The following is a 13,832-nucleotide window of genomic DNA, read 5'->3' as shown; positions in this document are numbered from 1 at the left end:
GAAAAGACCTTTCAGATCATCAAGTCTAATTGTTAACCCATACCACTGTGCTCACGACTAAATCATGTCACATCTACATGTGTTTTAGATACTTCTGGGGATGGTCACTCCACCACTTTCTTGGGCAGCCCATTCCAATGCTTGACCGCCCTTTCAGTGAAGCAATTTTTCCTGCTATCCAATCTAAACCTCTCCTGGTGCAGCTTGAGTCCATTTCCTCTTGTCTTATCCCATTGTTACCTGGGAAAGGAGACCAACCTTTATCTTGCTACATCCTCCTTTCAGACAGTTGTAGAGAGCCATAAGATCTACTCTGACCTTCCTTTTCTCCAGGCTAAAGACCTCCTCTTCCCTCAGCTGCTCAAGTCCTGATAAGACATGTGCTAGGACCCTTCACCAGCTCCTTTGCCCTTCTCTGGACAAGTTCCAGCACCTCAATATCTTTCTTGCAGTGAGGGGCCCAAAAGTGAACACAGTACTCGAGGTGCAGCATCACCAGTGTCAGTACAGAGGGACAGTCACTGCCTTGGCCTTGTTGGCCACAACATTTCTGATGCAAGCCATGGTGCCATTGGCCTTCTTGGCCACCTGGGCGTGGGCTGGCTCGTGTTTAGCCAGCTGTTGAACAGGAGCCCCAGATTCTTTTCCATCAGGCAGCTTTCCAGCCTTTCTGCCCCAAGCCTGTTGCAGTGAATAGTGGTGTTGTGACCCAAGGGCAGGACCTGGTAGTTCACATTATTTGAACCTCATACAGTTTACCTCAGTCCATGATCCAGCCTGTCCACATCCTTCTGTAGAGCCTTCCAGCCCTTCAGCAGGTCAGCTGTCCTACCCAGCTTGGTGTCATCTGGGAAATGACTGAGGGTGCACCTAATCTCCTAATCCAAATAATTGACAAAGACATTAAATAGGACTGACCCTGACCCTGAGCTTTGAGGAGCCCACTAGTGACAGGATGCCAGCTGGATATGACTCTACTCACAAACACCCTATGGGCCCAGCCAGTTTTTAATGCAGTGAACAGTACATTTACCTAAGACATCAGCCAGAATGCCTTGTGAAATGATGTTAAAGTCTTTAGTAAGTTCCATAGATAGCCACAGCTCTTCCCTCATCCTAACTGCATCACTTCTTCATAGAAGGAGATCAGGTTGGTCAAGCTACACACTAATATGAAGGGAGAGCAGAACAAAATCTTGCATGTTCTAGAAGTTAAAATGACTGCTGTCTGCAAAGCCCGTACATTTCAAATTGATGTCTACTCACTAGATGGCAGCAGATTCAAAAACATTGCTGGAAAATTACAGCTCAAATCACCCATGAATACCTGATGTAAAGACATGCTTTTGCAGTGAAATAAAAGTATAATAAAACATGGTTAAAATAATAAAACATGGTTAAAAATTTAGCTGGTCTGGATAAGGACAATGCATGGTCAGGGGGAAACGGGAGCACAGGCTTCAGACTGATCCAGTAAGTAGAGCCTTTTGCCACAATTTCTGTGCAATCTCTGCTTTGCCTGCCCTCCCAGGCTGAGATTTCTGCCATTCCTCTGGATCACTAGATTACAGCTAGCATGTACCACATCCAAGACCTCTGTGTCAGTAGCATCTAACAGAATATATTAGAATAGTTTACCATTCTGTGAAAGACTTTCTTATTCTAATGATGTTTCACCTGAATAATTTCTTTACTCTGAAGTATGGAGACTGTATGAGAGGCAGGTGAAACATATTTAGCTAACTATCATGTTCTTAAAAAGCTCTAGAAGACCTCTTTATCTGATCTTTTCCTCAGAAGTGAGTCACTTCCCTCAGACAGAAAACATGCCTATATCTGTTATAAAATTAAGAATTTGAGAAATAAAAGTCCTGATGAAAAATCTCATAAATTGAAAGGGTAACACCTTCTGTTCATATACATAGAGTTAGAAGACATGTCTGTCCAGTTACATGGATCTGTAAACTTCAGTGTAGTTCCAAAGGTTTGTCAATACTACTGTTGGAGAATTGCAGCAGGGCTGAATTTGGAGGGGACATCTTGAGATTTCCTAGTCTATAAATCTCTGTCAAGCAGAGGAACCTGGAGCAAGTTACAGAGGAACACATCCAGTTGGATTTTGAGTATCTCCAAGGATTGAGATGGTGTGGCCTCTCTGGGCAGTCCTGTCAGGCTTTTAACTGTCTTCACAGTAAAAAATACTTTCAAATGGAAATCAGTATTTTGATTTGTGCTCATGTGCTTGTCCTCTCGGTGACATCACTGAGTAGAGCCTGGCTCTGTCATCTCTGCACAATCACATTGTGTACATATGTACACTGATGAAATCCCTTGAGTCTTCCACAGATGAAGAGGCCAGCTCTCTCACACTCTTCCTCTATGAAAGATGCCACAGTCCCTTCATCATCTCTATGTCCCTCTGTAGGACTGGCTTCAATCTGACCATGCTTCTTTTTTGTTTTGAGCACCCCAGAACTGGGCCAAACCTCTATTTAACTCATGAAGCCTGAGTAGAAGGAAAGGATCACATCCCTCAGCCTGCATGTAATGTCCTTTCCAGAAGCTGCTGACATGTTTTTCTTCAAATTTTTGGTTTGTAGTAAATTTGGTGTGCATAAGACCACCAGTCCCTTCTCTGCAGAGCTGGTTTTCAGCCAGTTCAGAACCCAGCATTTACCTGCCCCTGATATTTCTCCTCAGGGTTAAGACTTTGCACTCTGTTTGTTGAACTTCATGGGGTTCCTGTGACCCAGTTTCTCCAGGCTGTCCAGGACCTTCTGGCATATTAGCCTTTCCTCACATTTTTGTACTGTCTGCAGACTTGGTGAGGGCACGCTGCATACCAGTGTTCCAGTCATTCATGACAATATCAAACAGTAGGGGCTCCAGTATGAAACCATAGGGCTCGCCACCAGAAAATAACCTTCAACTGGACTGCACCACTGATCACAACCTTCAAGCTAGAACAGGAGAGACAGCTACACAGGCACATCCTCCTGATGGAAGTTACATGTCAAACCTGTGGTGCAGTGAAAAAGGCAAAATGGTTCACATGCTGATACAGTCTGCAATTTTTCACCATATAAGTTAAAGGATGCTGGCAAGGGGACTTTGTTAGACTGTGTCTACAACAAAGCTTCTGCTAGAATAAGTAGACTATGGGATTTTTCCATGCCACTGTGAAGTGTAAACCATGCTCAACATGTGAAGGTATAATGAAGCCTGTTTGTGATGCTGTCTGATGGCAGACATTCCAGGATATGTGCTCACCCCGTAAAACAGATGTCTCCTACTCTCAGAGCAACCAGGGGATTTTGACAAGATTGCTGATGTTACGGAAAATATTAAGCAATAATCCTTTCCATCAACCTAAATCCCAGTTCCTCAGTTAGCTAAAAACATTGTAAGTCTTTTATTAAGTGGATAGTTTTACGACCCCCACATGTTTTTTAGTTCCCAGGTTAATGGATTTTTTGAATATTATAATAAATTATAGGTACAGAACATGACAAATTGCTTATTGTGCAAATTTCTTGTTGTATAGATAGTATTGGTTTCTCTAATTTACTGTTTATAGGAAGCATTGCTTTGTAAGAAGAATTAAATGCTTTCAGTAAATATAGCCTACGTACATGTGCTTACATATATGTGTATATATATGAATGTGTAAACATGAGGAGTCAGATACTCAGTTCTTTAGCACAGATATGTTTCTATTGACTTTAAAAATAGAAAACAGCCATAATTCAGCAAACAGCACGGGCTAAAGTCCCTTTTACATCAAGATTTTCTCAAGTTGCTTGCCTGTAACAATTGGGCAGTAAAGAGCTCAAAGTTGTGCACTCTGTGTAGTCAGAAATATCGATCTTCCTTCAATTCTGGGATTCAGTGATGGTCCTTAATTTCTCTAAAATCAGGCTGCCTATGTGTTATCTTTAGACCCATGTGTTATCTTTATGTATTTAAACTGAAAATGTTTGCTCTAAGTTTTAAGGTAAACTAGTTATAGTTGTGATTTTGTAATATGAGTTGTTAAAAGTGAAAAGCTACAGGCAGATGAGAGAGAATATGACTTTGTAATATTGTTCTTTCTGGGGAAAAGTTTCCCATGTTTTACCTCTAAAAGTCTCATTTGAAGCACTGACAATAACAGTTACACAGTAGGACAAGACCCAGAAAATTACTCAGTTCTGGACAGTATCTTTAGTATGTCATGTAGCTGCACAGTGCAGGTACATATGAACAGAGCTGTATTGGAAGTGGTGCCTGTGGGATCACAGAAGGACCTGTGCTTTGTCCTGTTGCACTCAGCCTCTGTGGTAGGACAGCACACTCCCTGTGCCCCTACAGCTGTAGCTTCTGTCTCTGGCCACTCTGGATAAACAGGGAGAGATGGGATTTTTGCTGCAATCCTCTTGGAGGATGGATGCTGTCCTTGTGCCCTAGTGGAATGTGGAGGATTTTCAGTAGTGTCTGGTGTGAACAAGCACTGCTTTCTGCTGAGGCTGTTGGATGCCTGAAAATCTAATGTAAATATGCGAAGTCCCCCAACTCTTCCCCAAAAAGATTTCAGATTTGGCAAGAGGACATAGCTAAGAAAATTGAAGAAAGCCTGTTTTGGAGGTCACAAGTCCACAGAATTACAGAATAAGCTGAACTGGAGGGGTCCCACAAGAATCATCAAGTCCAGCTACCGGCCCTGCACAGCACCATCCCCAAGTCACACCCTGTGCCTGATAACATTTTCTGAATGCTTCTTGAACTCCATCAGGCTGGTGCTCTGACTACTTCCCTGGGGATCCTGTTCCAGTGCCCAACCACCCTTCACTCTGGGTGAAGAACCTTTTTTCTAATATCCAACCTAAACCTCCCCAGATACAGTTTCAGGCCACTCTCTTGGGTCCTGTCACTGGTCAACACAGAGGAGAGATCAGATCCTGCCCCTCCTCTTTCCTTCCTGAAGAAGTTGTAACTGCAATGAAGTCTGCCCTCAGTCTCCTCCAGGCTGAACAGATCAAATGGCCTTGGCTACATTTCAAGGCCTTTCACCATGTTTGGGCACTCTCTAATAGTTTACTATTGCCCAGAACTCTCCCCAGCACTTGAGGTGAGGCTGCCCCAGCTCAGAGCAGAGCAGGACAATCCCCTCCCTTGCCCAGCTGTGATGCTGTGCCTGATGCCCCCCAGGACAGGGTTGGCCCTCCTGGCTGCCAGGGCGCTGCTGACCCATGTTCAACTTGCCAGGACCCCCAGGTCCCTTTCCATGGCACTGCTTACAGCACCTCATTCCCAATCTGTCCATACATCCAGGGTTGCCCCATCCCAGATGCAGATTCCAGCACTTTCCCCGGTTGAGCTTCATATGGCTGGTGATTGCCCAGACCCCCAATTTGTGGAGGTCTCTCTGCAGGGCCTCTCCCTGCCCCGGAGGGAGTCAGCAGCTCCTCCCATTTTTGTATCATCTGCAAACTTGCTCAGTATCCCTTGCAGTTCTGTGTCCAGGTCACTTATGAAGATGTTGAAGAGCAGAGGGCTGAGGATGGGGCCCTGTGGAACCCCAGCAGTGCCAGGTCCCCAGTCTGATGTCACCCCATTCACTGTAACCCTTTGTGCCTGACCTGTGACCAGCTGCTCACCCATCCCATGATGTGTTTATCCAGCTGTGGGCTGCACATTAGGTCCAGAAGGATCCTGTGAGAGACAGTATCAAAAACTTTACTGGCTTCCCTTGGTCAGCTGGGTGGGTTACCTAGTCATGAAAGGAAACCAGGTCGATAAGCAGGACTTCCCTCTCATGAGCTGTGCTGGCTGTGACTGATAACTGCGTTGTCTTTCAGGTATTTTCCAGTACCCCTGGAATAAACTTCTTCATAACTTTACCAGGCACTGGAGTGAGACTGACAGACCTGTCATTTCCTGGGTCCTCCTTGCCCTTCCTGAAAGTCAGGTCAGTGTTCTCCAGCTTCTGATCATTTGGGACTTCTCTGGTTTCCCAAGACCACTCAAAAATCATCCAGAGAGATTTTGTAATTGCAGCTCTTTGAGGACTCTTGAATGAATTTCAACAGGACCCATAGATTTGTAGGGATAAAACTGGAGCAGGACATCCTGCACAATTTCAGGGTTGACCAGGAGTTCATAATTCCTGCAGTTATGGTCCTCCATCTCAGGACTCTGAGACCCGCCTTGGTCTGTGTCTTGGTTTAAAAGACAGGTGTCTGCCAAGGAAGGCAGGAACCTTCTTGGAATGGAAAGATGATCCCCTCCCTCCAAATTATTATTATAATTTCAAAACTATGGGGCTTTGAGATAAAAATATGGGAAAAGGAATAATAGTTCTTTACTAGAAAATATATGTGTATGTAAGAAGACGTAGAAAATATATATGTATGTAAGAAGAGCAAGGAACAACAACAAAGCAGTAACAGTAATTCCCATGTGTACAGTGTGAGTATCCTAGCAAAGGCAGCTGCTGATGTTCCAGTCAACCAACAGCAGGGACCCTCTCTCTGGACAGAGAGAGGAAGGGGAGGGCCCAGTCTTCCCCTGAAACACTCACACAGATGGTGAGCGTCCCCTGGGAATGGCAGGTCCCGGTCAGCCAGCAGCTCCTGTAAGCAGTGGGCTCACGGACAGGCAGCAAGGAGAATTCTGCAGCAACACCGAGCCCCTGAGCAGGAGCAGTCGAGCACCCAGAACCACAACCATCTCCTCACCAAGCCGGGCAAAGACTGCCTACCCCCAGCAGAGAACTGCCAAACCCCCATTCCCTCCCTCCACAGTACCATTTCAGCAGTGTGTCACCATTTCTCTGGCAACAAATTCCCTGCGAAGAACCCAGAACAGTCCATCTGTGTTGAAGACAGGAGGCAAAGAATGCATTACATACCCCTGCATTGTCCATGCCTCTGTTTGTGAGGTGACCATCCTCATCCTGCAATGGGCTGATGCTATTTTATACTGCCTATTGCCACTAATATATTTGAAAAAAACTCTTTTTACTGTTCCCCACAGTTTTGGCAGCTGTAACTCCAGCTGAGTTTTGGCTGCATGAATTTTCTCCCTGAAGTGGAAAGCAGCAGCAGCACCTCTCTGTTCTTCCTATGTCACTTGACCTTGCTTCCACTGGGCATCCACTTTCCTTTTTTGCCTTATTTCCAAGAGAACATTCTTGTTTAGCCAAGCTGGTTTTCTGCCTCTCCAGCTTGACTGGTGACTGTTGGGAATGGCTCTTAAAAGAGGCAATGTTTAAGTGGCCAGTACTGATGGATGTCAACACTTCAAAAACATTTTCCCCCGGGACCTGATTACTAATTGCCTGAGCAGCCTGAAGTCTGTTCTCCTCCTGTCCAGAGTTGAGGGTTTGCGAGCACTCTTCATCCTGTCAACAGAGATTTTAAACTCAATCACTTTGTGGTGTCTGTGGCCAAGGTGTTTGCCAGTCTTGACTTCACTTATGAGATCCACTCTCTTGACAAGCAGTATGTCAAGGAATAAAGAGAAATAAGGTAACATTTTTGGACTAGTTTCCTCTTCCAAGCAAATGTAATTTTAAGAGGGCAGTGGACATAAGGAAATGCAGGTTTAGTTCCAGTCAGCCTCAACTACATAATTCTGGCATTTAAGGAATTGTTAGCATTATTATGGCGTGGTTTTCCAAGCAGTGGAGGCCCATTATCTTTATGTGGGAAAGGTCTTCCTCTAAAAGGAAGCAGAACAACAATAATACATAAAAGACTAATTCTGCTTTTTTGTTTTTATTCCTTTCAAAATATGCATTGTCCAGTGTTACAGACTGTCCAGTGTTAGAAATATATTGTATTATCTTTTCACATGCATCAGGTTATTTGTATTTAGGCAAGTTTAAAAAGCCCCTTGAGTATATCAGGAATGTAGGAAGATGTAAATATTTCTGAAATGGGGAAGCTAGGAAAGTGGACAGTCTTAAGCCAAAAGCTTTAAGATTGTCTTTCTAATGTTGGGTCATGAGATATGTGGATTAGAGGATTATTTGGAAAGAAACAATGAGGTTCTATCTGAACATATTGATGTATATTGCTGTTTATAGTTCCCAAGAAAGTGTGTAGGGAGTTTGGTTGCCAAAATTGGAGATGCAAGTTGTTCCACACTACACTGATGGATGTTTGATATATGTACTAGTACATTTGCCCTTAGTCTGGAGAAAATAGTTTTTTTCTTTAATGTTTCCTCTGTGGCAAGTAACAGTGAGCCAACATTACAAATAAACTCCGAGTAGTTAAAGGCTTCTGTGTGGCACAGGCAAAATTGAATTTTACTTCCCTGTGGATGAAAGCAAAAGAACTCTTTGTGGGCAGACAAGTGTGGTTTTGTGGTAGTGTTAGACCTGATGGTGGGGATGATGGTGCAGGTAGGTGAAGGAATTTGGGAGGGGTCAGTGGGAGTTAGGAGAAGAGGGCTCAGAGGAGTGTTTGGGAGTTCTGGGGAGCTGTTCAAAGGCAAGGAGGGATGAGTGCCATATCATATATATTTTTTTTAGGAATATGGGCAAAACTGTACACTTATATCTGGGAGGGGTGGGAGACCTCTGAGGCCCTGAGGTGACAGGTATTTGGGCAGTAAAAAGTATGTGAAGTTGTCACATTTCCCATTAGTTAGCAAGGTTGAACATTGGTATGGCCAGAGCAGGCAGCTGGATGATGGAGAAAACAAGGGTGCAACAAGCAGCCTTTTTCTGGGATTAGCCTCCTTCATAAGCACACTTTGATCCCAGATGCTGCTGTCCTTTATGACTTCAGATGTTGCACTGGTTTCTTTGCCCAGATGCTGCTTTATATCTCTGTGACCCTTTTATGCCTTCTGAGTAACTGCAGTAGTAGCAAGAGCAGGTGAAGAGAGGAGCCAACACTACTGAATCTCCTTTGGAGCACCTTATCCCCAGGACCTGATGTTATTTGCCTTTCTTGGTGCTTGGTTGCCTCTTGGTGCTTGGATGGAGCCAGGTACCAAAAAGAGGTTGCTGCTTTGGCCAGGGCCACCCATTTTAAAGAAAATTTTCTCACTCCATCTTTCTCTTGTCTTTCCCAAGTTTGTGATTTCAAGCTATAGCCTAGATGTTAAAGCTGTTTTTGAGGTTGTTATGCTACCAACATACTGGAACTCCAAAAAATTGGGTAAGTTTATTTTTCATATTTTAATAATTGAAAAGATATCCCCAAAACTAAATTTATATTGCCCCAAACAGACTTTTTTTGTAGTAATCCCAAAGGCTGTGCTTCAGAAGAAGAGTGCCTACAAAATCTTGAATATAGAAATATACCATGTACAAATCTTGAATGCACAAAATCTTGAGTATACATCTATTCAAAAGCTCAGATATACTATCTTGGATGTTTATCTGGAAGTTATCTGAAACACAGTCATATCCTGATACCCTTTATGCATGTTGTGTTGTAATCTATAATAGTTTCATAAATAATAATTATTAATTATTAATCAAGAAGACTTCAATAAAAAATGGAGTAGCTCTGTAGTACGTAGTATTTCCCTGGAATTTCAATAGTTTTGGTAATGATAACAAACGGACATGGACCACAGATTACTGGCACCTTTTCCCTTTCTTTGTCTGTGCTGGATCGGGCCATGTTTCTGGGAGCATGTGTGTCTCTCTGTGTGTCTGCGTGTTTGGGATCATGCAAAGCTATGTTGATGATGGCAGCTAGTTGCTGCTGGACCACAAGAGGGACCCAAAGACATGCATTGCTGCCTGGTATCCCTTGGAAACTGGAAGGGTCATTAGCTTCCAGCTTGGGTTTTCAGAAAAAGTAGCTTATTTTCTTTTAATTTTAGCTTTCGGGAATTTTACCATGACTCACCTATAAGCTTTCTGAAGGAAAGTCTGAGAAAGGCTCTAGAAAAAAGGCTGCTAGAGATAACAGATGATTTTAAGCCACTTTGTCATGGCTGCCAAGTGCACTGGGGAAAGCAGTGTAGCATCTGGACTAATAGTGATAAATCGTCTGAAGACGTTAGAAGGAGGGGATCTTCACTCATGTATTATATGGCAGGTATAAGACTAAGAAAATTACCGTCTGGATTTTTCCCTTTACTAGTATTTTCAACAGTATTAGTATTTTGAACATTCAGCCAAGCAAACAACTGCAGATAATGAGACCTTTCCATAAATTAGAAGAAAAACTTACCAAAAGTAAAGTAGCTCAAAAAATATGATAAATTTGAGGCATTCTGCTTTGCTGCAGAATGTCTCCAATTTATCATATTTTACTGCTGCAGCTTTGCAGCAGTAAAACCACTGTTACCCACTGTTCCTCCAAAAGACAAATGTAAATTATACAGTGCATGTGCAAACAGGGCATATCTTTTGTAGCAGTGGAAAACATCTTTGATATGGGCTGGTTTGGTCTGGAAAGAGCAGTGTTAGCTGGATTTACCTGCCTCAGTGGACTCATCAAGTAGTCTTGAGAAATGTCTTCCTCTGTGAAGAGATTTGATCCCTTCTTCACTGGGACTGCTACCCTTCTCTTTCTCCTGTGGGCAGGAGACATGAGGCAGGGCTGGCTCTCAGTACTCATATACCCTATTCTTTTCAATGTAAATAGTAGATCTGTTTTTCTGTGTACAAGAATAATTTCCAACAGAAGGGTGAGGGAATGACTGGTGATTATTTTATTGCAGTGACAGCTCTTTATTCTTCAACTAAAAATTTAGTGTTATTGAGTGATGATGTGGTAATCTAGCATCATTGACAATGACAGAATATTGTTATACCATGTTGCATCTGGGTAGCACCCTCAGTCTTAGATCAAGCTGAATCACTGTCATTACCAAGCTCTGCTGATGTGTTCTTGGAGGAGGTAATACAAAGTTATCCATGATTTACTGTTAGGGCAGTTGGGCCAATGGAATGTTTTCCTTGGTGTCAGGGAGTGAGTCAAGAGCATGACTGACAGCAATGTCCTTCTTGGCCAAGGAGGTGATGAAGTGATCTTCTCCACAACCTCTCTCTTCTCCTTCTGCTGTCAGCCTCCAGATCACCTTGCTAGGCTGAGGGGCACTACAGAACAACATACAGGCTACAGATATGCACCCACCCACTGTGGAAGTACTGCAATGGCTTTTCTCCATCTTCTACTCAGGACAGACCATGCCAAATTCTGACCAACAAGAAGGGGCTGCAAGAAGTCAATTTGTATTTTCACCTCTGTGCTGTATGAAGGGAACATACAGCATGAAGTGTAATGATAGACTGACATGAAAGGCTGTTCCCTTCCCTCTCTGCTTTTTCTGGCAGCAGCTGAACATGCAGTGACAACACACCTTCCATTACTAATATTTTGAAACCTAGAGCAGGAGAGTGCCTCAAACCACAGCCTTATAACGTAATGAAGAATACACACAGCTGCAGTAACAACCACATAATTATTTAATTAGTTTTTGACAGCTTCAAATTGCATAGGCGAAGGAATGCATGAACCGCACATGGAAACCTGCCAGCAAAGGTTTTACACGTACGCAGATGGTTTTAGCTATTGTAAGCGCAAAGCCAGGTTGCTGCACTTTTATTGCAAAGCACATAATAGCACATCATGCTCTGCAGAAGTTATATCAGGGGAATAAAAATGGCATATGTAATTATTTCATCTCCTTTATGTCATAGAATTACTTTTCTTGTATATAACTTCCCATAAGTGAGCACTGTGAGACCAAAGATGGGAATATTTTTAATCTGTGAAGTAACAGCTTCTTTGGGCTTTTGGAATAAGTAATTATGATACCACTACTTAACATTACATATAAATTTTTATTTTAAGATCCTATTATGGAGATGAATTAATTATTATCTCTGTTGAGAAATTAAGTATTTGTGTTTTTATTGTGAAAAAAGAAAGACAGACTCACAGAAGTGGAACAGTTTATCAGAAGCCATGGTGTGATTCAGGGACAAAAGAGATGACAAATTAAGAATTTCCTCAGTTTTCATTTGACTCTGCAGAGAACTAGGGCAAGAAATTTCAATATATAAATGTGGGAAAAATAATTGTCTGCAACAAAATGGATGAAGAGGGCACTAACATTAGTAGAAAACTGTCTTTGGCAAATTGATTATTCCAAAGGGGAAGATAATAACTTAGAAGTGAAGCAAAGCATAATGTACTGTAAATATTTGCTCTTTGGCTGCTGCAAAACCAACACCCATCTCCCAAGTCACTCAAAGTGTTTATAATTTCCATGTGTCACAGGCTCCATGATTTTATATTAGAGGGGAAGTGATTTCTCCTGAATGTACCTAATTAAGGCTAACAGCTAAAATAAAACATGAATTAATTCAAAACTTCACTCTCCACTCTAAACAAACACAAACACTGTCTGAGGTTTAAAAAGTTAAGTCCCCTTTTTTTCCACATAATTGAAGTTTTCATATTTTCCAGGCTTTGCTTTTTATGGTTCTGGCTGGGATAGGAAATGCTAAAAGCCCACAAGAAAAGGCTATTCCCATAGAGCTGTGTAAGATATTCACAACAAAAACCTAAACCATGCAGAACACATGTGGTTTCAAGTTTCACAAGAAAGTCAAAACCCAGACTCTGTTTGTTGAAGTCTGTAACACGTTTTAAATGAAACTGGGCCCGTTTTCAAGAAAATCTGGTCAGATTCCTGGTTTTGAGTTGAAACCATCGAAATTTGGCATTTGGCATGTTCTCAGGAGAAGTCTTGAGGCCTGATCTCACTGATGCTTCAAGGGGGACTTGCTGTGGATGGGACATAAGTGGAGGGGATGTCAGGTCTCAGCTGGGGGAGGGGGGCAAGGGCACTGTCAGGGGCTTTGGGGCTGAGGAAACAAACACAGTATAGGTGGGTCTCCTGAGGTAATGAACTGTAGTCAAGAATGGTTGAGAGAAAGTCATGTGGCTCACATCCAGGGCAGGAGATCCTGGATATATCCTGCACACCCCTCAAAGGACCCTTTGCTCTGCCTTCTCATGTACTCCCAGAATAAAGATTAGGGGACCCTGAATACTTTGAGACTGTGTTCATCACTACACTGCATTTTGTAGGATTTATGTGGATATCACTGCATCCACATCAAAAACACATCTTTATTTTACTTACAGAAATCTCTCTGACTAAGCAAATGAAAGACTGTGAAGAAGTACTTGGCACCTATGATGAAACTGTGCACTTTTAAAAGAGCTCTGTATAGAAATGAGTCAATAGTTGATGCTGCAGCCTCAGTCTAAGATATTATCAAGGTAAAAGTTATGAGCTAAAGTCTGATATTGCAAGGATAGATATTAGGGCAGAATTTTTTCTTGTGCATTCCTAGAAATTCTTTATCTGATACTAATACTACTGTAAATTATTGAAACTGTAAGACTTTTAAATCATGTTAAGTAATGTTAAAACCTTACCTTTAGCTTTCTCTCCTGCTATCACTGTTAAAATTTCTGTCCCTGCGAGAAGTGAAAAGGCTAGGAAAGTTATAGTCAATGATTTAATAATATGATTAAAATGCAATATTATCTATACAGACAAGTTTATTTCTTGATCTCATAAACAGATATCGACAGCTACCATTCTCCCACATATATTGCTCTATATGGGAGTATTTAACTGTGAAAATAAAAGCTGTTTTGTGCTGAGGCCAAAATGTAAGCAAAGAACAGAGCAGATGGTTTATGAGTACATGGAAAAACAGCATATGTCTGTGAATTAGGAAAGAGCTCTATCAGACTAATGAGTACAGTGTATAGTTTTCCTGTTTTCCCTAATGGTAACTTATATGTGCAGTTCTGTGAATCCAGCACTGTGAGGACAATAGTTATGCTCACAAA

Source organism: Agelaius tricolor, unplaced genomic scaffold (genome assembly GCF_023055355.1).
Source record: "Agelaius tricolor isolate 1412-34295 unplaced genomic scaffold, bAgeTri1.0.p SCAF_4, whole genome shotgun sequence".
Taxonomy (NCBI): domain Eukaryota; kingdom Metazoa; phylum Chordata; class Aves; order Passeriformes; family Icteridae; genus Agelaius; species Agelaius tricolor.
Note: the sequence above shows the minus strand (reverse complement) of the source record.